We start from the raw sequence: 25898 nt of genomic DNA, 5'->3' as shown, positions 1-25898 counted from the left end.
TGGTCCTTCATAGTTGGGATAAATAGACTATTAGCTCGAAACAATAGGAACGTGGTTCATTCGTCAACACAAAGTAAAGATCAAGTATGGGAATATGACAGTGCTGAATATCTTTTATAGAGATACTTTCTTTCAGTTTATGAAATTTCATCATGCATTGCCTGTATGAAGGCATCTAAAGTGCATTTCATATTAGCTAGTGATATTAATTAATCATGCAAGCTCATGTGGCAGGTAATAAAAGGGAAAACTTGCACTGCTTGGCACACAGACTGAAAGAACGTTCAGAAAAGCTAAAGAGTGCCACCCACGTCAGCATCCATGCTGCTACCCCAGTGAGCATGCTGTGGGGGAAGAGTTCAAAAGTCTGATTCCGCACATTGTTTATATGTAAAGTATCTCACCAGCTACTCCATGTGTTAAAGTCTTGGTCTTCAATGCTGGCTGTGCCAAAATGTGAACGGATTAGGAGGACACAAAACTCTTCAATCAATTAATATATAAATAATAAATTCATTGATAAATGGTTCATCAAGTTGGAGGAATTTAGTCACTGAGTTGTGACTTTTAAAGGCATATGTTGTCTTTGTAACCTTCCTCCAATTTATCTATATTCATTCTCATTCTCTCAATCTCTTCTACTTCTGCTCACTTCTCCTGCCTACTATGAGTCTCTCCTTTTCCCACACATTCCCTGTTCCACAATATGTTGTACGTAAGCACAGTCCCACAGCAAGGAAGCCAGCTGATCACATTGTAAAACCTCTGAAACTATGAGTCAAAGTAAAAGTTTTCTTCATTAAATTCTTTTCCCTGTGTATTTTTTAAAAAAATATTTTATTATTCCTTCTAACTTTCTTTTCTTCATTCCTTTTCTCTCTCTCTCTCTCTCTCTCTTTATTTAATTAACTGGAGTTGGTTAGCAGAGGCAAGAGGCCCCGACATGCCCATAAACTCACTCTCTTCTCCTCCTTCTGTGCTCATAAAGTAAATAATAGAACTGTTGACAAACCCATTTTATAGCTTTGCTGGCCAGAAAGAGTACAGAATTAGGCAAAGGTGGAAAAAAAAAAATCTCTTGTCAAAATCTTCTATGCAAATTGTTCAGTTTATTCTTTGATTGGGAGCTATTGCACAGAATTGATTTTGCTGTGGTTTACATCACATTTCTGTGGATATTACTATTTTAAATCAGCCAGGAAATTATTATTTTATAATCACATTCCTTTGGAGAGGGATTTGAAGATTGTTGAAAAAAGTAAAATAAAAGTGATTAATGTTTGAAAAGTAACACAAATTTATATTAGATAAAGAGTTACAATGTCAATATGTATGCTCTTGCAGGTCTATGTAAAAATGTTTCTAAAATATGCATTCTTCATTTTCATTGTAAGGAAGAGAAAAAGTCGTTAAGAGAAAATTGGGAACATTAATTAGTGCTGGTGCTGCAATCAATCAAACCATTTATCATATTTCTTTTCTGCTTCTTTAAATCATATTCTAGGCTTTATCTTGACTTATATTTACTAAATTATTGTTATTTAAACTGATCAATTGATCTTCATGATCAATAAGTGTACATTAATTCCAAAATCATTGTCATAGGTACAAATATATTTTACTTTAATGAAGACAAGGTATAAGGCTAGTGAACCAGTGTTTTGTTTATTAATATATAGATGTCTATGCTTGAGATAAACTTTGAGAAGATTTCATTTGGGTTAATGAATAAAGGATAGGCATCTTGTACACAAGGTTAAAACTACTCAATCAAGATCTCACTTTCTAGGTGGAGATAATTTTGACAATTATCTACTTATGAACTCAAGCACTTGGTAGAAAATATCACACATTGATAGTATAAGCTTTAAATTATTTTTAGTTCTTGGAAATGTAAGTATAAATTTAGCTGTAAGCAAAGGCACATTTACAGTAATTTTCTTAAAACACTTTGTATATGTTAAATCACAAATTTTATCTGAAGTTATATCTAAAATAGCCTCTATTTTCCTTAAACATATACATAACTAAATAATTAGATGATTATTATAAGACTGTTCAATAGTCATAATAATCAAGAAAGAAATGATATACCCATCCCATACCTCTCAAAATAAATTGTAAAAATTCACTTGAATTTGGCTAAACAAATAGAAAACCACTGGAATTTCAGTGTAAAAGTCTCAATATTCTCCTGTGGTTTACATATTATGATGTTTGTCTTAGGGTTTAGATTTTCCTATGTGAAACATGAGAACTATTTGTTATTCTTCAGATATAATTTTTTATTTATTAAATAGACAGAACATGCAATATTGAAATCAAATAAACATCAAAACTTTACTTCCTTTATGGTGGTACATGTGGCATGTGTGATGATGTGTGTGCAGTGTGTGTATTCAGTGCAGTGCATGTGTGTGTGTGTAAACATGTCTGTGCATATGTACATTGCCTGCATGCACTTGTACAGGACCTATGGGAAGACACTGTTGGCTTCTGTCACTCTTCCACCTTATTAACTTGAGACAGAATCACTCACTGAAATTCCAGCTCTTAATTTTTCAGGTACACTAGCTTATCAGCAAGTCCCAGAAATCCTTTGATCAATTCTCTCACTCTTATGGTTACAGCAATGCACGGCCACACTAACTTCCGTGTGTGCTGGGGACCATGGTGACGTCTTCACACTTGTTCAGCCATCCCATTTACCCACTGAGCTCTATCCTCAGACTCAAGAGTTGGTCTCCTAAAAATGTGACATAAATAATGTGGGAATCTCATTGAAAAAAGCAAAACAAAATTAATGATGTATCCATTTAATTATGCATATTTGGTATCAATCATTAAGGAGCCAGTTTTCAGGAGAAAGTAGAGCCACAACTGTTCATAGTTTCAACATCCTGGATGAAACAATATGGATACTGGCAGTGATGTAGCTTTTCTTCCTCAAGACATAGGAAGATAAACAAGAAGTACAGGTAATTCAACATGAGTGTCAGAAGATGTCAACTGGAATGAAGGCAACAGGAGACCAGTGGAAATAAACATGGAAGTTGGTGGTATAGTAAAATGATGGAGGATAGAAAAAATAAAAATGAAGACAAAATTTTCAACCTATAGTAGCTTATTAGCAGAAAAGGTTGAATACAATGTAATATGTTATTGTCTCATTGTCTTCCACATTTACTGGGGATACCTACCTTTCTGCTACAACACTGACATCATTAGCACACTCTTAAATTCTCTATAAGACGCCAGTGGCTCGTAGGTCCAGCACTACCCATTAATATCATTCAAATGTACGACTGGAAGGAGAAAACTAATTCATGATTGTAGTTACAAGAACTTGTCACAAACTACTGTTTTTTTTTGTTGTTGTTGTTTATCTATATTTGTAGCATAATACTATGGAATATTTTAAAAGGCAACTAACTAGTCTGGGAGTCCAAGGTACTGTTTATAATTTATTTTCTGCCACATGTGTCCAGTCCATGTTATGGAGAAAGAAGCAATTGGAGGTAATGTTTTCAGCTCAATATTATATGTTCATATTTATAATTTTAATGCCCCAAATCTTTAGATTTAATTACATTAACTACATTTGACAGATAATACCAATCAACTACAAACAGTTTCTTCTCCATTTTCTGTTTTTCTAACTTTACCTTAATTTTGTTATTTACATACTAATCCATGTGTTTGGAAAGGTGCAGGAAATGATACATGAATAAACCACTTAAATAACCTATTATGGTAATCCTATTTCATTTTCCAGTGATTGGATTACAGTTGGGCAATGATTCATTTTAGGTTAATGGTATACAAGGCAGGGCAGATCATCCTAGGTTTCTGAAAAGGATTTTTCACACCAAGATTTTTGCTATGTAATGACATATGTCTGATGGTACAACTCAGTAGAGTTAAATAAAGATTCAGAATTTCCAGAGGGGTCCTGGGGAGATGGCTTAGCTGTTCAGCCCTTGCCTGTGAAGCCTTAGGACCCCAGTTCAAGACTCAATTCCCTAGGACCCACATTAGCCAGATGCACAAGGGGGCACATGCGTCTGGAGTTTGTTTGCAGTGGTTGGAAGCCCTGGCACACCCATTCTCTCTCCCTCTCTCTCTCTAGGTGCCTCTTTCTCTCTTTTTCTGTCACTCTCAAATAAATAAATAAAAATGAACAAATTCTTGTATATTTTTAAATTCCAGAGTGAAGTAGCAAATGTAATTTACATTGCAGATGCAACTCTAGAAAGAGAAGATAGCAATCATAAACACTGTCCTCACGTCCTCATGGGTAGACTTTTTTTTTTAAGTGAATTGTCTCTAAGGAGATTTACCTTATACAATATATATTTAGTTAGGAGCCATACATCATCCTATTTTACCCTCCTGTGATCTTGTTATGAATTACCAGAACAAGTAGGGCATGGTGGCACATGCCTTTAATCCCAGCACTCAGGAGGCAGAGGTAGGAGGATTGCTGTGGGTTCAAGGCCACCCTGAGACTACATAGTGAATTCCACATCAGCCTGGGCTAGAGTGAGATCCTGACATGAAAAAACAAAAACAAAAACAAACAAACAAACAAACAAACAAACAAACAAACAACAGAAGCCTACAAAACGAAAATGAATACTTGTATTCTGTATAAGCGAATATGAATACAACTTTCTTACTAAACATGTATAAATTTTTTATCATTGATCAAGCATAAACATAATATAAGACATAAGTAGCTACCTGATAAAACAATAACATATAAAATGTGATTAAAGGAGGAATGAGCATACAATCAAGAATGCCAAACCATAACAAGCATAGTTGTAGATTGGATGTTTTGAGTTAGCATAGACTGACGAACAGTTCCAATGATTTAAAATAAAGTTTCAAGAATTTCATGTGTTCTCACTGACTATAAAGTATTTGTTCATTTGATTATATTGAAATACTATCAATTAGCATCATAAACTTTTAAAATCAAAATTGTTATTTTTATTCATAAAGTCTCATAAAACCAATAGCATTCAGCTGCTATTAGAAGTTAAGACCTTGGTACGAAGCCACTATTCTTGGATTTTACCTAAAATAATTTCAAAATATTAAACACGAAAAAGATGGCAAGGATCTTATAAGTAAAGAGTACTGTTTATTACTTTAAATATTAGAACTTCCTGTGTATGAATTGCCATGATCGTCTGATACTACTTGTTAGCCACAGTTAAACATTATAATCACCTGATTAGTCTGCAGTATTTTCCTTCATAATGGAACTGAATGCCCCACACATTTCCTGCTTCTAAATGCTACTTGTAATGATGGGGATTTGTGATGTTTGGAATGGATCCTATCTTCTTGAAAGAATAGAAATAGTATGCTTGGGACGAGGAAAGGTGAACCATGGTCCTTAAGTCTTCCAGCCTGTGAAGCAGTCTTGCTTCTGCTAGTACTCCACCTATGAACAAATGTCTCACGTTCTTTCTATTGTTCCTATTATTTTAGGAAAGTTATATTTTATTGCACCTGTATCCATTGGCAACTTTTACTTCCTAGCAAGACAACTTTACTTCATTTTTGCTCAGAAGTTTGAAGCCAGAGGCTTGCTGCTCAGATCAGTTCTGCTCCAGGTGCACACTCCTTGGTCTTTATTTCAGGACTGCAGGATCATTGCGCTCACCTTCCAGCACATTCCCCCACAGGTCTCAACACTTCCTGCTGATGATTTCAGCAAGGGCAATGCAAATTTTTCTCAAGAAGACTAGATTTCAAAAGAAAAAAAAAAAAAAAAAAAGGATCCTGGGGTGTTCCATATGTGCTGATTAAAATGAGCAATAGACCAAGGTGAGTTTATTAAGAAACAGCAAGATTTGTAGCTTGGAAGTAAAAGACCAGCAGTAGGGAGTGCCACATAATTAAAATTACAACTTAACCAAGCTGTGCTGTCAAAATCCAGACATTTCTGCCCCTTAACTCCATGAGCAAAATTAAGGAGGCTGAGCTGAAAAGTATTATTTCTGGGGGTCTGGAGACCAAAACAGTTCCTGGCCAGAGGAAATGAGTTCCGTTCAGCAGGGTCTTCATGCAAGCAGCTGGAGATGGCAAAAGAGCAAATGAAAGAGCACGGAGCTGATTAAGAGGATTCATCACGCCTGCGCTCACACCGTTCGCTTCTGTGTGAGGACCATGGGCGCACAGTCAGTCAAACTCGACGCATAGATGCTGCTACTTTCGGAACCTTGCCAGTCTTGGTGCAAATCTCTGCCGATGCTTCAAAACCTTGAGAATTTACGGAGCGCAATTCATCCTACGACTTCAGTGACATCCTGAATTAGAAGAAGTAGGAGGACCTAACTTGTACAGACAAGGACAGTCCTAAATGGATTAACCCCTTGCCTGTAAATCATTCAGGATGCTCCCTGGTCCGCAATAACTATTTTGTTACAAAATTGAACTACAAAAATAGCACAAAATATACACATGTTTCTGTAGGCCTATAGAGACAAGGATGATGGTTATGGTTATCATCAACAATTCAACTGGTGGATACAATCAATAGTAAAACAATGTAAAACTTTGACTATATCACTTAGAAAAAATAAAAAAAAAAAACCACCTGACTAGAAAAACTAGTGAGTCACAGGATGTTCATTAGCAAAGATTTTGTGCAATTACAGAACAAAGGATTCTAAAGCTTTTGGCATATCTTATCTGAATTCAGGTGTATTTAATGTTTTTTTTTTTTTTCTTAAGCTACAATCTTTTGTATAGTCCACTACTAAGTCAGCAGCTATTTATTTCTCCTTATCAGACATTTGGCAGTGCCTCAAAATAATTTTAGCTCTCACAATTGTCCACATCTGCCCCTCTTATGTAGGAAGTAGAAGCCAGGGATTTACTAAATATCCCAAAATTTTGAAGACAACATGTCCTACCCTAAATGAAATATATGCCTATTCCCAAATAACTATGGCAACTTTAAGAGGTTCAGGTATGAATAATTTAGTTAAATTCAGTTTTGTTTTCTAATACATGTCACTGAGAGATGTATGTGTGTGTACATGTGCTGCATATGCGTGCCTCCATATGAACTGTAAAGGTTACAACAAATATAAATATTTTACAAGGAAGTGGTGGAAAAAGAAAGAAGAGAGTGATAAAAATGTTATGGATAATTACAAAATACCATCATAAAGGCAAACCTATTTTTTTTCTTTTGAAACGTATTATATTTAAATGGCAGAGTCAAGATTAAAATTCAAGTTTTCAAAGCTTTAAAAGCTTAATTCTGGGGAATACCTATTAAATATCAATTTCAGGATTTGCTATTTTTTTCAATAAGTCACAATGACATTGATCTTTTACCATTACTGTCTGAACTAGTGGTATAATATTTCTTGGCTTACAAGGTAGAGTAAAGCAAAAAATTACAAACGGTAGATGTTTTTCTATCTCTATATATTTTATGTAAGTCAGAATTCTTGGTAAGATGTGAATATATTTATATTATTATATTATTATAGAATATAGCCACAGTTGAATATGTATGGTAAATATCATAAACATCATTATAAGCAAAACAAAACCTCTTCCTTTTGTTATTCTCAGTGACTTAACATAAAATTGGGTGTTGAAGGTTTAACTCTTACCTATTGGCTCTTTTTGCAATAATGACAATTCTGAAAGACAGTAGTTATGCTCTTTGTTGGCTCTGAAATCTCTGATTCGGAGTCAGAATTAATCAATAGCGGCAATTGTGTTAGGTTTCTGTAGAGGAACAGAACTGACAGAATTGATATGTATTTAAAAAAGGGGTTTTATTGGAGTAGCTTTTAGGATACAAGGTGCACAGTCCAACAATAGCTATCCGCAGGCTTGGGTGTCAAGTGATCTCTTGTCTGTAAGGCTGGGTGCTTCAGCAGTCCCAATCTGGCACTGAAGGATTCCTGGAGAACTTCAGGTCTAAAGTCCATGTTGGAAGGCTGATGAAATTGTTCCAGGCTTCAGGACTGATGGGTGAAACAGGGTATATGAGCACACGAGTGAATAGCAATAGCTGCCAAGTAAAAGCAGTGCACTCGGTATCTCTCAGAGCTTCTTTCTATGTTGTCTACCCCTGGGAGGGCCACTCATTCTGGAGGAAAGACAACCTCACTCAGTTAATCCTTCCTGGAATCATCCTCAGTGACCTGCCCACAAAGTGGCTCTGACTGGATTCATAATCTGATCAAGTTGTCAACAGAATTTAGCCATCCTGGCAATATAAGCTTGACATTTTTGAAAATATTTATATTGTAATGTGGGTTGTTTGAAATTGTACAGTAGGGTAGGAGAGTATCTATAAGCCACAGAGAGTTACAGCTTACCCCTTTAAGGAGCTTGTACCTCAGGGAAAGGTCTGTCTCTGAACATTCTGTTGTCTCTAGCCAGAGGAAAGAATTCTGCAGCCAGAGCTGGTGGTTCAGTATCCTCTGGGAGAACATGCAAAGACTATAGTATATTGTGTCTGTGGGAAATTGGATGTATACATCAGATGCAGATCTCTTTTTCCTCTCCTGTCAGCAGAAGACTATAAAGCATGCTGAGCCAATAGTACCAGAGCCAGAAGGGCATCCTTGAATGCTCATAGATCTGGCAACACATTGAAGCCTCTGAATAAGTTATCCATCACTTGAAGCATTCAACATGGAATAACGAGAATTATTTTTAAAAGGAAAATGAGAATTTCATACACAGAAAATGTCTATCATTTCTTCCATGAGTAATTATGTTTGTGGTACTGGAGGACAAACGTAAATCATTGTGCACCTCAGTCAAATGCTTTATCTCTTAGATCCATCTCCAGCTCTGTGTCTGAAATCTTAACCTGAATGTTGTTCAATATAACTTCTCATACACTGGTGTTGAAAATGTCTGAGAATGTAAAATAGAAAGTGCACATAAGACATTTATTTTATAAAAATTGTGGTTACTTTGACATTTACAACTATTTTTGTAATAGCATATTTTATAATTTTTTTTCTGAACTGTCTGAAAAATTAAATTAATATTTTGAGATGATTGCTATTGTCTGAGCTAAAATGTGGAAGATATAAATCATGCTTGTGGAAGCCAGGAGGCAACAATGAAAGTCAGTCCATCCGCACCTTCCACCTTGCCTGAATAAAGTCTCTTTGTTGTGTACACCAAGGCAGCAGTCCTGCTAGCATCAGGGGATTCTCTGTCTTTCCATCTGATTTAATCATAGGAGATCTGGAAGTAAAGATGCTCACACTGCCACCACTGTCTTTGCATGGGTTCCTGGGATTTGAACTCAAGTTGTGAAGCTTCTGCACCAGGCACTTAACCTACAGCCCTCATGTCTATTTGATTTTCCTTTGCCCTAGTTATTTTGGGTAGCCTTACAGTATAAACTATCCCCAGGCCATTTACACACACAAAGCATCCTACCTTCAAGGTGCATTTTGAAATAAAATCCTGACCTTCAATAAAATAGAAAGGGCTGAAGATATGTCTTAATGGTTAAGGCACTTGTCTGTGAAACCTAAGGATCCAGGTTTAATTCCCCAGAACTCCTGTCAGCCAGATCTACATGGTGACACATGTGTCTGGAGTTCATTTACCGTGGCTAGAGGCCCTGGTTGCCCACTCTCCCATTCTTTCTCCCTCTCCCTGTCCCTCTCCCTCTCCCTCTCCCTCCCCCCCTCTCTCAAATAAATAAATAAAAAGAACAAAAAGAAAATAAAAGCCCATGTTGGGAAGATGGGTCAGCAGTTAAAGGTACTTGATATAAAGTCTATCAGCTCTGGTTTGATTTCCCCATTACACACGCAGTACACAAAATGGTGCATGTATCTAGAGATTGTTTATAGTGGCAAGAAGCCCTGAAATCCCCCCTCACCTTCTCAGTGCTCATAAACAAAAAGAATAAAATACAACAGATAGGAACACACCTCACCTCCTGTTCTCCATTGTTTAGCTCGCTGGTCAGACAGTGTGTCATAACTCAAATGCTTAAAGTGGAGAACAAGGGCAGATGGAGTGAAGTCCTTTCCTAAAAGAATGTGTCTACAGGAACACGGAGAAGTCGGCCTTGCAGATCCAAGCCAGGTCTGCAGCACAAGCTTTCATGAGTTCCCAGTCTACAGGATAAAAAACAGATCAATGCCGCCATCCAATTTCTAACACTGATGGGAAGAAACAAGTGATTATATAAATTGCTAGAAATAAGAAAGGAAATGTACATGTTTCCTTCCGATACACAAATTGTCTTAAGAAATTGATTTAAGTGTTACAGGAAATCAAGGTAATTGGAAAGTCAAGTTTTAACATTTTTAGCTTCAGGCTATTATAGGTTTTGTGTTTTGAAGTATTGTATGTAATGAGTAGCTAGATTTTTATATATTTTTTGAAACATTAGTTTAACATTAGGTTTAGGTAATGATTACAGGAATGATTGCAAAGAAGTAAATGTAATTTAGACAGTCTAACAGGACCCATTCCATTTCTTTACCAAAATGAGTTTCATTAGATTTACAATTGCTTACCTTCACTTTTATCTTTGTTTTTTACTGTGCGAACTATGCCTGTGATTGGGGTCTTCTAAGAAGAGTAGACATTTAAAAGTAGACATTATTTTGAAGTCCCTCTCTCTGGCAGTTTTTCTATTTATCTGTCAAACCAGCCCCTAGGGTGTTATGTCTTTTTAGTGCTTGAAGATTTATCTTAAAGACAGGTAAAGAAAGGCAATCTTTCTTTGTAGGCTTCAAGGATTTTTCTTTGAAAAATATTTTTCAAGACCAATCCTGATGTATTCAAGTTTGAACAATAAAGAAAATTATAGAATTTCTATTTAATGGCAATGAGTTTTCTATAAACTTTTGTATATAATGATCCTTAGAAGATGTTCATGGAAACATGACAAACTATAATGTTTTTTACACAATTTTAAAAAGTCTTACTGCTTCAAATATAAAATGTCCCTCTTGAGATATTTAAAATTTGATATCAGAAGCTCATGTAATTGGCATGAATTAGTTTTGATGACATATAATCAAATGTCCATGTTTATTTCCATAAATAAATATATTACTGTTATAGATAAGAATATATATATAATTCCAATTTAAATTTATAATCTTATAAAACCCTCTTAAATACATGAAATTACAATGTTACCTAATATTTGAATTTTCTACTATAAGATCAATAATGAGCCAGGAATGATGATGTATTCCTATAATCCCAGCCACCAGGAGGCAGAGGTAGAAGCATTGCTGTGAATTCAAGGCCACCCTGAACTACATAGTGAATTCCAGGTCAACCTAAACTATAGTGAGGCTTGCTCCATGGGAGGGAATAGATCCCTGATACTGAAAACTTAAAGCAGGGGTAGTCATGAGCCATAGGGGTGTAATGTCTTCTGCTATCTGGTTAAATATATATACTATACCTATCAAACTGCCCTGTGAGCACTTCTCTTAGTGTTCATCCCATATGTTAATGCTACTCTCACTTTTGGTAGAGAATGTTTTGTTTTCAGAGGGCTGTGATGTTGGGATGACTCAGAAGGCATCATGGTGCTGGAAAGAAGTGACAGGAGTGCTCATCACTGCAATATCTCTATCAGACTTTCCAAGGCTCAGGGTCTATTGCAGAAGAGGTGGCAGAAAGAATATAATAGCCAAAGGAAGGGAAGGACTCCTTACAACATTGTCCCCCACAAAATGGCCTGGATATCCATGACCTCACAGTGCCTGACACTACCTATACAAGACTATCATAACAGGTAGAAAAGATCATGACATCAAAATAGAGACTGATTGAGAAGGGGAGGGGATATGATGGAGAATGGAGTTTCAAAGGGGAAAGTGGGGGGAGGGAGGCCATTACCATGGGATATTGTTTACAATCATGGAAGTTGTTAATAAAAAATATATTGAAAAAAAAAGATCAGAGGACCACAGCAAAGAAAACACAACAACAACAAATATGAATAATGAACTTCAATATATTTTTAAATGATAATGAAACCCTTTCAGCTTAAAATGGTAATTTTCTGGTAATGAGTACAAACTTAGCCTACACAGTTTGTATTTATTTTCATAACAATATCTACTTAACTTTTACTTACTGTTAATTTTAAATCTCAGTTTTTGGAGAGTTTGAAAGCTAACTCAGATCTCTGTCTTAAGAGGAGGGGTTTGGATTGAATAGCACTGTAAAGATATGTATACTAAGTGCAACCAGAGAAAACTGCCGCAACGTTATCTTTCTTAAGGTAGAGTCATATTAGGGACCCATTAAGCACAGTATACTCATAAGCCAGTGTGTTTCCTAGATATGGTAAATTGAACATGGAATCATCAGAAATAAAAATAAGTGGACAGCAAATGAAAAGAATGTCTTTTTTATACAATAGAACACCTAAAACTTTGTGAACAGAAAGAAGATGTCAGTTACTCTTTTATCAGAAACTTCAAATTTGAAACCAGAAACTGTCACATTTTATACTTAAAAGAAAATTAGAAACAGAGACCTATTGACTGAGGCAGGTTTCATGATACCTGAGATAGCTCTATCAGTATAAGCAGGGAAACTGTTAGAATGCCAGCAATATATATATATATATATATATATATATATATATATACATATATATATATATATATATATATGTATATATATTTATTTATTTATCAGACACACCATATCAAAAAATATAGCTTCGGGAGCTAGACCTGTTTCACAGAGCCATTCACATGATCCACATGTACGCAAATTTCAAAAGCACAAATTCCAAGGAGGACCCTCCCAATTCTTAGGTATTTTCTATTTCTGCTCTGAGGAATGGTAAGACCATGAATCACTTGAATTATTACTAGAAAACAAACATACTTGCATCTGGGGTGATAAAGGGGCATTACTTCTAAATACTCTCTTCTTGTACAGCCCAATAATTACTCTCTGTCCTGAGGAGTTTAAAGAGAATGTAAACATAAATTGATTTTATGTCTATTTTTCAAATTATTTCTTGAGATCTTGAATGTGCTGGAATCTTTAAGGGAAGCTATGAGTCTCATTTACTCATTGGCATAGTCTGTGCTATGTCCATCCAATCTGAAGAGAGGGCTGGTGCTGTTAGAATGCTAAGTAGTAAGGCCTGGAACTGCTCATCCTTCTCAAAAGAATAAAATCAAGAAGAATCAAACTTCTGGGAGTCTGAAAATGTACAAGATGGTACTCTCATGACATTGCCCTTTTACATCCTTTATTTAGTGGAAAACGAAAAGAACCTTGCAGTGAAACAGTGAGTGATCACAGAACAAGCCAGGGGTAATGCATCTCTGCTAAAGTAAGTCACCAGTGTGCAGGGGCTCCTCATAGCATTTGGGATTTGGTAAAGTGATGCTTTTTATGGCAGTCACAAAAGATATCTTAAGCACAGACGTGTGTATCAATCTAATTTAATCTTCACTTTCCAGAGCTAGAGCAAGTCTACTTCTTTCTGTCCTATATGTATGCAATGGATTATATTGATTACTAAGGGATACATAATGCATTAATGTACCTGTGTATTAAATCATACCTGCCTGCTACTTTAATGTCATGTCATTGATTCTGGCGAGGAAATAACAGGTATTCAGGAAGCCCAAATAATATGCATGTACTGGAGGTCAAGTATAAGAAGCAAGTCATAACAGTGATTCATGGATCTGTCATTTCAGAGAATTCCCTATAGTTTTAATAGTAAAGCATATTGAACTCTCTGTCTAATTAGAGACCAACATGTTTAACCTTGCACTGACTGCCATTGGGAAGAGGTGTGATGCTTAGATGTTCTTTCTGCATTGGGGAGGAATCGTAACTTAGGTACAGAGCTCTGCCCTATTTACTGTACAAACTACAGTAGAAAGCTTTACAAAGGATGATAGGCAAATTCATGCTTCTACAGTAACTGTAGTTTCAGTTAGCATGTGTGGCACAAGAAAATAAATCACTTTCATTATGGCATTGCAGATCCAATGTTGCTGAAAGTATAACTGGTAAGAATTCTGTGTTGTCAGTGGATGACACTGAGGGAGAATAAAAGCAGAGATGCCAGCCATTTTCTGCTATTAGCAATTCATCTTTTGAGAAAAAAAATAGTTTGAAAGACTACCAGAATGACCAAAAATACTAAATCCTTACATTGTTAGGGAAAGTGTTCAGTGACTTTGAGTTGTCATATATGAATAATCTTGAACTAGTGACCAATATATGACACTGTTCTCACAAAGGTGTGATAAAAAGTCAAGGGAGCAAGGGGTATAAATTGCAGTGGGAACTCTAAATACCTCATTATTCAAGCTAATGACCCACTTTTAGAACTTTTACTTCCAACCCAGTCAACCTTGGTCTCAGATTTATTGGATTCCAAGGAAGAAATCTTTTCACAATGGTCCTATTAAATTTAAAATTGAAAAGCCTTCTGGATATTAGAAAGTACTGTGTCACTCACAAAAAATATGTAGAAAATGGAATATTTTGCTGAATATGGTGAATGGTCTTTTTTCAACCAAAGATGGCTTTATGACCTTTTAAGAACCGTGTCATATCTGAATAGTTCTGTTACAAGGCTTTACAAATTATCATGCTTGAAAATTACATTTTCTTCATATTATCTTCTATTAATGTTTTGAACAAGATTGTTACAAACGTTCAATTTTATAACATCATAGATTAAGAAAATAACACAACCAGTATCTAAAACCTGTCAGGAAGACTTTTGAGTGATCTTGAACTCATTGACAAGAGCTGGCATGAGGATTCTGAGACAAGTACCTTTCTATTCATACCAGGTGAAAGTAGAGTGCTACAAAAATGTGTAAAACGATGGCATCAAGTGCCAAGAAATATAACAAAAATGATGTATTGTTTCTAGGGCTTTTCTTCTCTAATACCTAGTCTGTTAATCTGATGGAGGTAATATTTTATAAGTATTATCTATTATGTTTCCAAGATTTTAATATAAACTGTGTTATTAATGGAAGGTACTATCCAGGGTGCTAGAAAACAAAACATTTTCAAGTCCCATTCAACATCTGCAAACACTGTTCTTCAAAAAAATATTTTATTTATTTATTGGAGAGAGAAAGAAAGAGAGAGAGACAGCCAGGGCCACTGCAAAAGAACTTCAAACACATGGACCACCTTGTGCATCTGGTTGATGTGGGTTGTGGGGAATCAAACCTTGGTCCTTTGGCTTTCTAGGCAAGTGCCTTAATCACTAAGCCATCTCCTCAGCCCTGCAAACACTTTTTTATGCAAAGTGTCAGATTTATGTCTTTCATTCCTATTCCCACCAGCAGAGGAAGCTTCCAGAGACTTTGTTGATTTTTATTTAATATTATTTATTTATTTATTTCTAAGGGGAGAGAGAAAGCTGGATAAAGAAAGAGAGGGAGTAAAAGAGAGAGAGAGAGAGAAAAAGAAAGAGAGAGAGAGAGAGACAGAGAGACAGAGAGAGAATAATGGCAATGAGAGCACCAGTGTCTCTTGCCATTGCAGGTAAATTTCACACGCATTTAACACTTTGCTCATCCAGCTTTACTTAGGAAATAGCTAATTGAACTCAGCCCATCAGTCTTTGCAAGCAAGCACCTTTAAGTGCTAAGTCATCTCTTCTGACTGACTTTGTCCCTTTTAATGCGCAGCTCATTTGGTTAGGAAGATTTTCTTTGCTTCCTGTTTACATGGGTTTTATAAACCTTAAGGACACTTTCCATTCTCTTCAAAAGCATAGCTTCAGTTTGACTCAAAGGAGAATTTTGAGATAAGAAAATTATTCAATAGACAGTTAAACTGTAAGAGAGACTCATTGATCATCATATCTTTCTGAGACTGAGGCTTCTTTGAGCTAAAACCATGACTATTGTGTTCATTGTGGTAATAGTTATTTGAAGAGAACAGGGGATTCTCCCAGCCAAGAAATAAATTAATCTGACATTCCTTACTGTGCAAAAGCCATACATTCATTCATATTAATATAATTCATATGTTTTGTGCACTCTATATAAGTAATATTTTCATAGGACCTGCTAGCAATCATTTCCTTTTAAACCTTTCATTGTTACTAGTGGTCTCTGGGTGTTTCCAGGCTTTTGTCATTTTATTCAAGAATTGAAGACAGGCTCACAAAAGTAGCGAATTAGCAAGAAACTTTGGTAAGAGAAAATGATAGCAAAGGTATGGAATTCACTGTCAAGAGGACAGTAGCCAGGCTGGAGAGATGGCTCAGCAGTATAGGTACTTGCCTACAATGCCTAACGACTTGAGTTTGATTCCCCAGTGCCCAAAGCAGGTCAGATGCAAAAGTAGAGCATGCATCTATAGTTCATTCACAGTGGCTGGAGTCCCTGGAACACCCATTCTCTCTGCCTGTTTCTCTTCTAACTCTCTCTGCTTGCAAATAAGTAAATAAAATTTAAATAAAAACAAATAAAATCAAAAAAGAGGACATTAGCCAAACTTGATTGGAGAGTCAAGAGCCTCATGAAGTAGTCTGGGGCTTCCCTTTATAGGAATTTTATTCGTATCTAGACCAGTTATTAGGGGAATAATTTGGAAGGTGCTATGGTTTGATTGACAGGTTATATAACATTTTTTATACTGTGCACATTCCTTCCCATGATGCATCAGAGTTTAACCATGCACTCAAAAGCATTCCTGGCTGGGCAGTGTCTTCTGTTTCTCTCTGGGATATAGCTAAGAATATATTTGAGTAGGTACTGGTTACAATTCATGGTTGCTAAAGAAGGAGAAATAGAACATTGCCAAAGGTTGAGTGTACTACATGTCTACATGTACTACATGGGGATTCCACATAGCCAACAGGTTGCTCAAGTGTACTGTGAGAAAAGATGTGTGTTTATTGCCCAAGCTAAGCAGTTCTTTCAGTTGTTAAACTATCCCTTATGCTTGTTTACCTTGCCTTAATTGTAATTAATGACAACACTGTGGTTTTGGTAGTTTCTGGTATAATGGTTTAAGTTATTTAACAATTTCCTCCAAGTCAGAAAGTGATGTTCTGAGACTCTGTAGGTAAGGAAGTTCAGGAAAGCTGAAACACAGGATTCACATGCCCTTTCCTCCACACGATAATATGAGGATTACCCAGGGATGCAGCTTTCATGCATCTTTACCCATGATTAGGTGGGCTCTCTAGCGATGAAGCTGAGTTTGGGTCATTCACGCTCAGAGAAGTATCCCCAACAAACTCTGGTTTAATTATTTGGACATTGGTGTGATCCTATTTTGGTCTGCCATCTGTACTCTACCTAGCCTGAAAAGACGGGTGTGCAGCTCACCAAGAAAAGTGAGCTCCACACATGGCACCTGTGCATGGGACACAACAGAACCAAAGAGGAGTTTGGAAGATGTGACTGCGTGTTTCCAGCTATGGTTAGCAAGGCATGCAGCGGAGGCTGGCCAGTCTGAGTGGAGCACTAGAGAGAGAAATTTCGTCCAACGTGGCCATCTGTCTCCACTTGATTTGTGCTGGCACAGCTTCTGGCAGAGTTGGCAGGTGAATGAGCTTTGCAATGGGTACAAAGACATGTAACTAAGGCATAGTTATACATGGAGTGTCTTTTGGGGGAATGCCAGAGTGACCATATTCTTCTGATTCAGGACTTTTGGATTCTTTGTATGCCAGCACGGTAATAATTCGCAGTTCTGCCAGGTCTTTGTCCTTTGAATTCAAAGAATGAGATTCACGGACAGAGGACAAGGATCAGAAAAATTTTATTGCAGGTGAAAGTTTTGAGAGGGGGAAGAGAAAGGAAAGCTTAAGCCTAGAATGTTAGAGGGTGGAGGAAGGTGGAGATCTTGCCCAGGGAGTCAAGAGGGGGTTTTAGAAGTTCCATGAGGAAAGAGGGAAGAGGGATAAGCTCTTCTGCACAGAGGCAAAAAGGGGTTTGAGAAGCCCACACTGAGACTCAGATCTGTTTTTATTCTTTTATGGGGAGTGACAACATGAGGAATACCAAGTTTACAGGTTACTTTGTGACACTGACCAGTTTTATAGATTTTCCAGTAATCTTGGTAAGAATTAGAGTTCCTGTTATCTCGGAAAGCTGTAATCATAATATAGAAATCTTTCTTGGAGGGTGTAACTTTCTAGGAGAGAGAAAAAAAAAAAAAGGTAAGGAAACATTCAGCTTTCTACATTTAGTCAAGGAAAAAAAAAATCACTTTGGGTTTCTGTTACTCTGACTGGCAGGCCAATTTCTATCTCGTATCATTTCTATGTGGTGTGAGTTGGTGTTCACCCTCTATGCACCACATGAATAGAGGCTTTCTGAGCACAAATGTAAGTTTAGAGCAAATATTTAAATATTGCTGTCCCTGAAAATAGAGTGTAACGGACAATAGTACAGAGCAGCCACCATGGAGCTTTCTTGGTCACTGCTCTGTATAACAAGATTTGCATCAGAGGCTGAGGTGACTGTCTAATAGGAACTTTGTGTAAAGGAGGAGTTAGGTTAGGAAAATGATATGCAGCTAACATCCTCTCAATTAGCATATGACTTGGAGTGTAAATTGATTCAAAGTCAAGAGTCGAGAGTAATGGCTTTCTATTCCTGTGACTGGGGTCACTGAAGGGAAATACATTATTAGATATTAGATATGTATTTTTTTAAATCTCTCATGGGATCCCCAAACTTGGAATCCATGTGAGGAGCTAGATAATGTAAAGGAAGAGAATGATATAAAAGTGATGGAAGAGGTAGGAGAATCATCGTGAGTTAGAGGACACCCTGAGACTACAAAATGAATTCCAGTTCAACTTGGGACAGAATGAGACCTTACCTCAAATCAAACAAACAACAAAATGGATAAAACATATAAATCAGGTCTAATTTTTAATGGTGAAAGAAAAGTTCATGATTCAGCAAAAAGAAGGGAGAATGGCCTTGAGAGCCTATGGAAGTTAAATTGTTTCCTTGACCAGGTAGAGAGTCAGGGCAAAGAACCCATGGAAAGCTGCTATATTTTATTTCTGAAGTATTCCAAATGCTGACCCAAGATGGTGAAGATTGCTCCCTTCTTGGTTTCTCTCCTCTAGATGAACTAAGAATACATGGAAACTGCTTCCTACAGGTGGGCTCACATGGTGGGCTTTCCTGGACCTGTGCAGTGCCCTGTGAACAAAGGACCTGGTTGATTCAATGGGGAAAAAATTCTAATGGGGCCAGCAGATCCCATTTCTGGAACCTCTTCTCTCATGAGTTGTATGTCTTTTTTTTTTTAATATTTTTTGTTCATATTTTATTTATTTATTTGAGAGCGACAGACACAGGGAAAAAGACAGATAGAGGGAGAGAGAGAGAATGGGAGCGCCAGGGCTTCCAGCCACTGCAAACGAACTCCAGACGCGTGCGCCCCCTTGTGCATCTGGCTAACGTGGGACCTGGGGAACCGATCCTCGAACCGGAGTCCTTAGGCTTCACAGGCAAGCGCTTAACCGCTAAGCCATCTCTCCAGCACGAGTTGTATGTCTTTTACTACCTTGTTTCCTTCACTGAATAAATTTTGTCTGCTGAATCTTTTAGCATTTTCCTAACTCTTAAGTTTTTAATTCTCTGAAAAAAATGAGTCTGAACCCCTGGATGGTGATAGTCTGGTTCAAATCATGGGAAGTCATTTGGTGGACTAGCCCAGATCCCCATGAAACCAGTGATGGGAAGACAAGAGAGTGGGTACAGGTGTTACTGAATCAACTAGACATGAGACAGTCTGTTTTTGATGTTCAGTTTACCTGATAGAACTGTGCTCACTGCAGAGTTGAGAAAGAAGTTAATGCAGCAGGAAATTCAACACCTGTATGAAGTTCTACTGACTTTTGCCCAGCCCCTTGGTGGGGCATTGATCTCTGTGATGCGGAAAATCTTTGGCACATCTGACATTAGACTGGTATGTACACTGGCTACTTGAAGTGGTAAAACACTCTGAAAAAGTCCACAGAAAGCCAAAACAGACAAAGGGTTCTCTCTGTTAGTTGACCACAAATGTGGTAAGATTTGAATTGAGCCAAGCTTTTACAAAAAATAAAGAGAGCTAACTGCTGTGAGAGTGAGCTTCCTGAAGTCTTTAAAGCCAGTAAAACAGTTATTAGCAGGTAAAAGTGGGGCTGGAGAAATGGCTTAGTGGCTAAGGCACTTGCTTGCAAACGAAAGGACCAAGGTTCAATTGCCCAGGACCCACATAAGGCAGATGCACAAGGTAGTACATGAATCTGGAGCTCATTTACAGTGGCTGGAGGCCATTGCATGCCCATTCTCACTCTCTTTCTCTCAAATAAATAAATAAAATAAAATATTTTAAAAGAAGGTACACGTGATAAAACAATGAAGTTAAATGGAGTGAGTCATTTTTCTCCAGCAGAAGAAATAAATAATAAGTAGGTATGTTGGGAATGCCAACTGTTTGCTTTGCCTGGGTCTAACACAACAGCAAGGAATAGCTTAAGGAATGGCTCTTTCTTTGCTTTTGTCATATACTGGGAGCCAACCTGGATGGAAGGCACAAAAGCACACAGGAGAGGGGCCTTATTCCAACCTTTAACCCCGGGCTTGCTCAAGAATCTTGAATGGGCTCTACTGATCAAATGGAGGCGAGGCATGGAGGCCCCATGGAAGTCTTCAAGGGAAAGAAATTGGATAGCACATGGAAAACACCTGTGGATCATGCAGAGTTAGATAAAGTTATTCCTTCCCTCCACACTGCTGTCTTCATTATTCCTCTTTTGAAGTAACCAAATCTTTTCTCTGTGAAGAAGTTTAATGTTTAGTTTGTTTTATATTCAAAAAAATATGGAAGAATAGCAAAGGCAAGTTGGCAGTTTAAAAGAAGGTAACCTGCATGAATGAGCAAAGGACATTCCCAGAAGTCTTGAGGTTGTTGGATGAAAATCTCATTGCCAGGGTTGGGTTATGTCCTTGAGGTGTTGGACAAGATGATTGTAAAGGCCCGTAAAAGGGAGAGGGCTGTGTGTGTTGTCGTGGATTCTGAAGGAGACCACTGGCCTGCTGGGATTGGCAGTTGGTGTCACTACACAGGACCGACTCAGAGTATTGTACACAAGGATTCTTGATATTCCTGATCAAATCGCTAAAGATGCAACATACAGGAAATATGCCAAATAGATTACAAAGGAGAAGTTGGGTATGGTCAGAGGAGAAACAGATGTCAAAAAAAAAAAAAAAATACAAGAGCACCTTCAAGCTGGCCAAATAGAAGTGATTCTTCAGGCTGAGAGAGAACTAAGTCTCGTGAGAAAAATGCTGCAGTGGAGACCATGGGAGCCGATGGTGGAGGAGCCTTCTGCCAACCAGTGGAAATGGCCAACGTAACCATAACTGCATGTCTTTGATGGGTTGATAAGAAGCAGATGTAACACAGCATTTTGAGTTAAAAATGCATCCCTGTTATTTATACCTTGTAATCAATAAAGCTAATAAATGAGAAGGGCATCATGAGTCAGTTTTTGATTTACATAATATTCACTAAGATTATTTTTAAAGTGACATTTATTTGAAGAAAAAAAATGTTGTTGGAAGATTGAAAGTTTAAAACATTCCTCCAGAGCTGGAGAGGTGGCTCAGTAGTTAAGACACTTGTCTGCACAGCCTAATGACCTGGGTTTAGTTTCCCAATACCCATGTAAAGCCAGATGCACAAGGTGTCACATGTATGTGGAATTTGCAGCAGCAAGAGGCCCTAGAGTCTTCTCTCTCTCCCTCTCTCTCTTTCTGCTTGCAGCTTAAATAAACAAATAAGATTAAAATCCACAACAAAAAAAAAATAAAACATTCCTATAGATGCAGAAGTCATGTTGGAAAGGTGAAGTGTCTACAGTAGTGTTCAGTGCATTAGTATTTTTTTTATTATTTTGTGTAAATGAAAAGGTGTTTTTATTGTCTAAAAAATGTATTGATCATTATGAAGTCATGCAAGTGAATTATGTTCAGCTGATAAAAATGACAAAATAGTTTGCAATAACAGAGAGCCAAAGCCTCAGAGGCCCCCAACACCTCAGCACTGAAGCAGACCAAAAATGAACCCAACATGGCTCAGGGAAATCTTGTGGAAGAGGGGATGGAAAGAATGTCAGAGTTACATGTTGGGTCATGATTTGCAGAGACATTTATCATACTAATAACTAGGGGCTAACTCCACAATGCATGACCCATTTTCATTAACAAGGAGGGTCTAATGGGGTAGATCACAGATGAGCCTAAATAATGGTACCAAACTGCCTGTATTTGCTGAAAAGAAAACTAATAAATTAAATTTAAAAAAAAATAAATAAAAATTTAAATTGCAATTAAACCTCTGATTTCTGTGTGAAATAAAATTTAAATATACACCAGAAAGGACTCCTAAAATGATGAAACCTATTGCTAGTACTCATATTTGCATACCAGTTTAGATAATAAGGCCCTAGTTCTGAAGATATTGTATATTTAAGCTGATGGATATTTTAAGAACCCTTCTTACTAGACAGTTTTTTGTTGTTCTAGAAGACACTATGAAGTACTTTAAAGCCAGAGGTGAAAGGCTCTCTCTCTCTCTCTCCCAGACACACTATAACAATGATTCCATGTGTAATAGTGACCCAACTTTTGTGGCTACTATACCAACAACTTTCTGATCACATTTATGGCTAGCTCTACAAGAGGATAAATATGTCTGGTGCTTTAATCCAACACACACATCTGTTGGCTAGAAAAGTCATATTTCACATAGGGACAATATCAGTTACTGTGGTTGTTTTGTTAAATGGAGGCCATGTGTCTATTCAGATGTTATCCAAACACTTGTGCTTATGCACTTATATCAATGTTGCTATAAGACCCAGTGAGTCCTAAAGGAAACATCATTCTTGCCATGGGTAATCTATTACAGAGGCTGGAAACTGTTCTAGCTCCTGAGAATAACTGACTATTATTGTGGCATAGTGGCAAAATGCTTAGCCTTAATTGGATATCTGCATCACTCTCTCCAAGGCTCAGGGAACATAGCAGAAGAAACGGCAAAATGAACATCAGGATTGGAGGTTGTGATGGAGTGCTATGTACAATATAATTTGAATTGAAGCATTTACTCCTGGACGGGGGTGGAGGAGGGACTCAGAGGACTCAGAAGATAATAACACTAATAACTCCAGGACAGCTTATATTTACAAGATTCATAAGCCCCACTCCAAGGTTATATAAGCCATAAATAATTGCTTGAGATTCAGTGACCATTACCCTTCCTGCAAGTCATATATAGAGAGCCAAGGATGCAGCTTTCCTGACTTATCACCCATACTTGGGTGACACAGCAGACTTTGAGACATCCCAAATTCCTGTAAGTAACCCCAGAAAACACACAGGTTCATCAGTTTGTACTTTGATGACATCATGCTTAGGTTTGGGTCCTACTTGATGAATAGACATCTGTTTGCATCCTTCCAGTAAAAGTTAACTCAACAGTTGGTTCAAGTCATTTAAAAAAAAATAGCACAGAATGAGTGCTTTACATAGCAGAAATTAATTCTCATAGTTCTGAAGATGTAAAGTCCTAGGTGACGGTGTTGGCACAGCAGAGTTGGCTCATTAGGAGAGGCCATGAAAGAAGATATGCTCCATGCCTCCCCCTGGGCTTAGTGTGGAAGGTGATCTATTCCCTATGTCTTCACATGGTCTACTATGAATGGCTATTTTTGCCAACATCCATAATTCTTTCTGTAAGGATCTCAGACACATTAGATTAGAACTTCACCTTAATTACCTCTCTAATTTCCTTTCTCCAAATACTGTCTTCTTTTTAAACATTTCAAGTTGGGACCTCAATTGAGAAATTTTTAGAGCCTAACTCATCTCTTAACTAGACAGACCTTAGTAAATTCCCAGGAGCACATCCCTTTCTAAAGAGACAGATAAAATCTCTGCCATATAGAACACCTCTCTGATTCTTTCCGTGTAACCTGGTTACTAACCTTTATCAAAGCAAAGCACCAGAAGTGAGGCCTGTAATTCTGGCCAAAAATTTTAAAGAATGATGCATGTCCTCTTTATACATTTTCTCTTCTTCAAGCTCAGTGCTTTGAATGAAGATAATTTTGAGTCCCTTCTTGAGTGGAATTTGAGTGATAACAGAGCTTAGGAAATTACTTATTTCATTGAGACAAATCAGTAAATCTACAGACAGGAACACTTATATTGAGATGTTCTGATACCTTAAGATATACTTGTCTATTGTGCCTTTAAAATGTTAGCATCTTGGTCTGTTCTCCTAGATGGTATGTCCTGTGACTAGAATCAAGTGGAGTAGTTGGAACCATTAGGTCATTATATGCTGACTTATTCTGAGATGTCAAAGATATGAAGTTCAAAAAATAAGGATATATTCCTGTATTAAGCCTATTTTAAGATTGTCTTAGAAATAAGATTCATTCCCTCATATATGTGATTCGTCATAAGATAATGTATGCACGGTGTATTTCAAATGACCACGTGGGTGCTCTGGGTAGCTACTCCTAATATGACAAAGCTGATTAAAAAAAAAAAAAACAAAAAAACCTTAAAGACAGTGTGTTCTGCATTTTCTAGTGTTTTATGTATATAATTCTATTGCTGATATCCACTGACCAAATCCCATGCAAGGAAAGACAGACTGTAAATGAAGTTGAGTATTTTTGGGAATACGTCATATTTTGAGGATCATCCTTCTCTTGTATGTTTATTTCATCCTTTGGAAGTCAATATAGTGTGTGGGTAATCATAAAACTGTATGATGGAGGGATAGCACAGCGGTAGAGCACATGTCTAGCATGCTCAAGGCCCTTGGTTTGATCCCCAGTACTGAAAAAAACAAAGTTATTGAAGTGAATCTGTCAGTATTCTGTTCTAATACTTGGAGTATGACCTTCATGTTTATATATTATATGTCCTTTGTTTCCACTGTACAATGGTAAATCCAGGAAATGTTTTCTATTTTAATGAAAACAATTTTTTATTTGTAAAATGTTTGTAATAATGTAAGAGTGGATCTTATACATGTCCAATAAAAAGTAATATCTAAAAAGTTTAAAAAAAATTTAGCATCCAAGCCCATGCAATGTTAACCTAGTTGATTCATAACTCGGCAATATAAATTGGGATGCCATTACTCAATTGGTAGCCATGCTGCAGGTGAGTATGTGAAACAAATTTGGTGGGCACAATGGAGATTTAAATGTAGTAGTGATCTGATATCTGAGAAAATCTGACCTCTGTAATTCTGAAGACCACCTATGCCCTACTTAAAACAAACTGCAGTAAAGTACTTGGAAAAATGAAAAGGGTTATATTTATCAAGTTTTACTTGGTGTATTCACAAGGTTTTATACTTCAAAAATATAGGATGTATGGATCCACTAATTTTAAGGAGACCCAGGAAGAAACCATGTCGAATTATTAGGGATATTGTTGGGAAAACAAAAGCTCTAGTAAAATCTACCAAGAAGAAGGGATCACCATGATGCAGATATAGTAACATTTTAGAAAGAAGGTCTTTCAGCCTTTTTATAAGAATTAAAATGTGTAAGTTTACTTCCTACTTGTACTAGTTATTTCCGACTACATTATGATAAGCAAAAATTTGAAAATGCAAGTAGAAGAGAGATAAGATATATGTATTATCTTATTACTGACTGGAAGCCATAGGATCAGAAGTCAACTAAGCTCATAAGAAAATAGGAAAGTGGCATACACGTTATGCAGGCCTATGGTCAACCAGAAGTGCTAGGTTTTTGTCATAGAATGAAGTATTCAGGTTCCCAAAGGACACATTTCTCATTTTCTACTTCAGCTGTAATCACAGAGGACACT

The 25898-nt window shown here is 37.0% G+C and overlaps 1 pseudogene; it reads left to right on the top strand.

The window, feature by feature from the left end:
* Positions 1–21392, top strand: part of LOC101594516 — a 36146-nt pseudogene extending 14754 nt beyond the window's left edge.
* The last annotated feature ends 4506 nt before the right edge of the window (positions 21393–25898 follow it).

This window comes from Jaculus jaculus, chromosome 3, assembly GCF_020740685.1.
Source record: "Jaculus jaculus isolate mJacJac1 chromosome 3, mJacJac1.mat.Y.cur, whole genome shotgun sequence".
Taxonomy (NCBI): Eukaryota; Metazoa; Chordata; class Mammalia; order Rodentia; family Dipodidae; genus Jaculus; species Jaculus jaculus.
The sequence above is the reverse complement of the archived record's forward strand: the minus strand, read 5'-3'. Positions and strand labels throughout refer to the sequence as shown.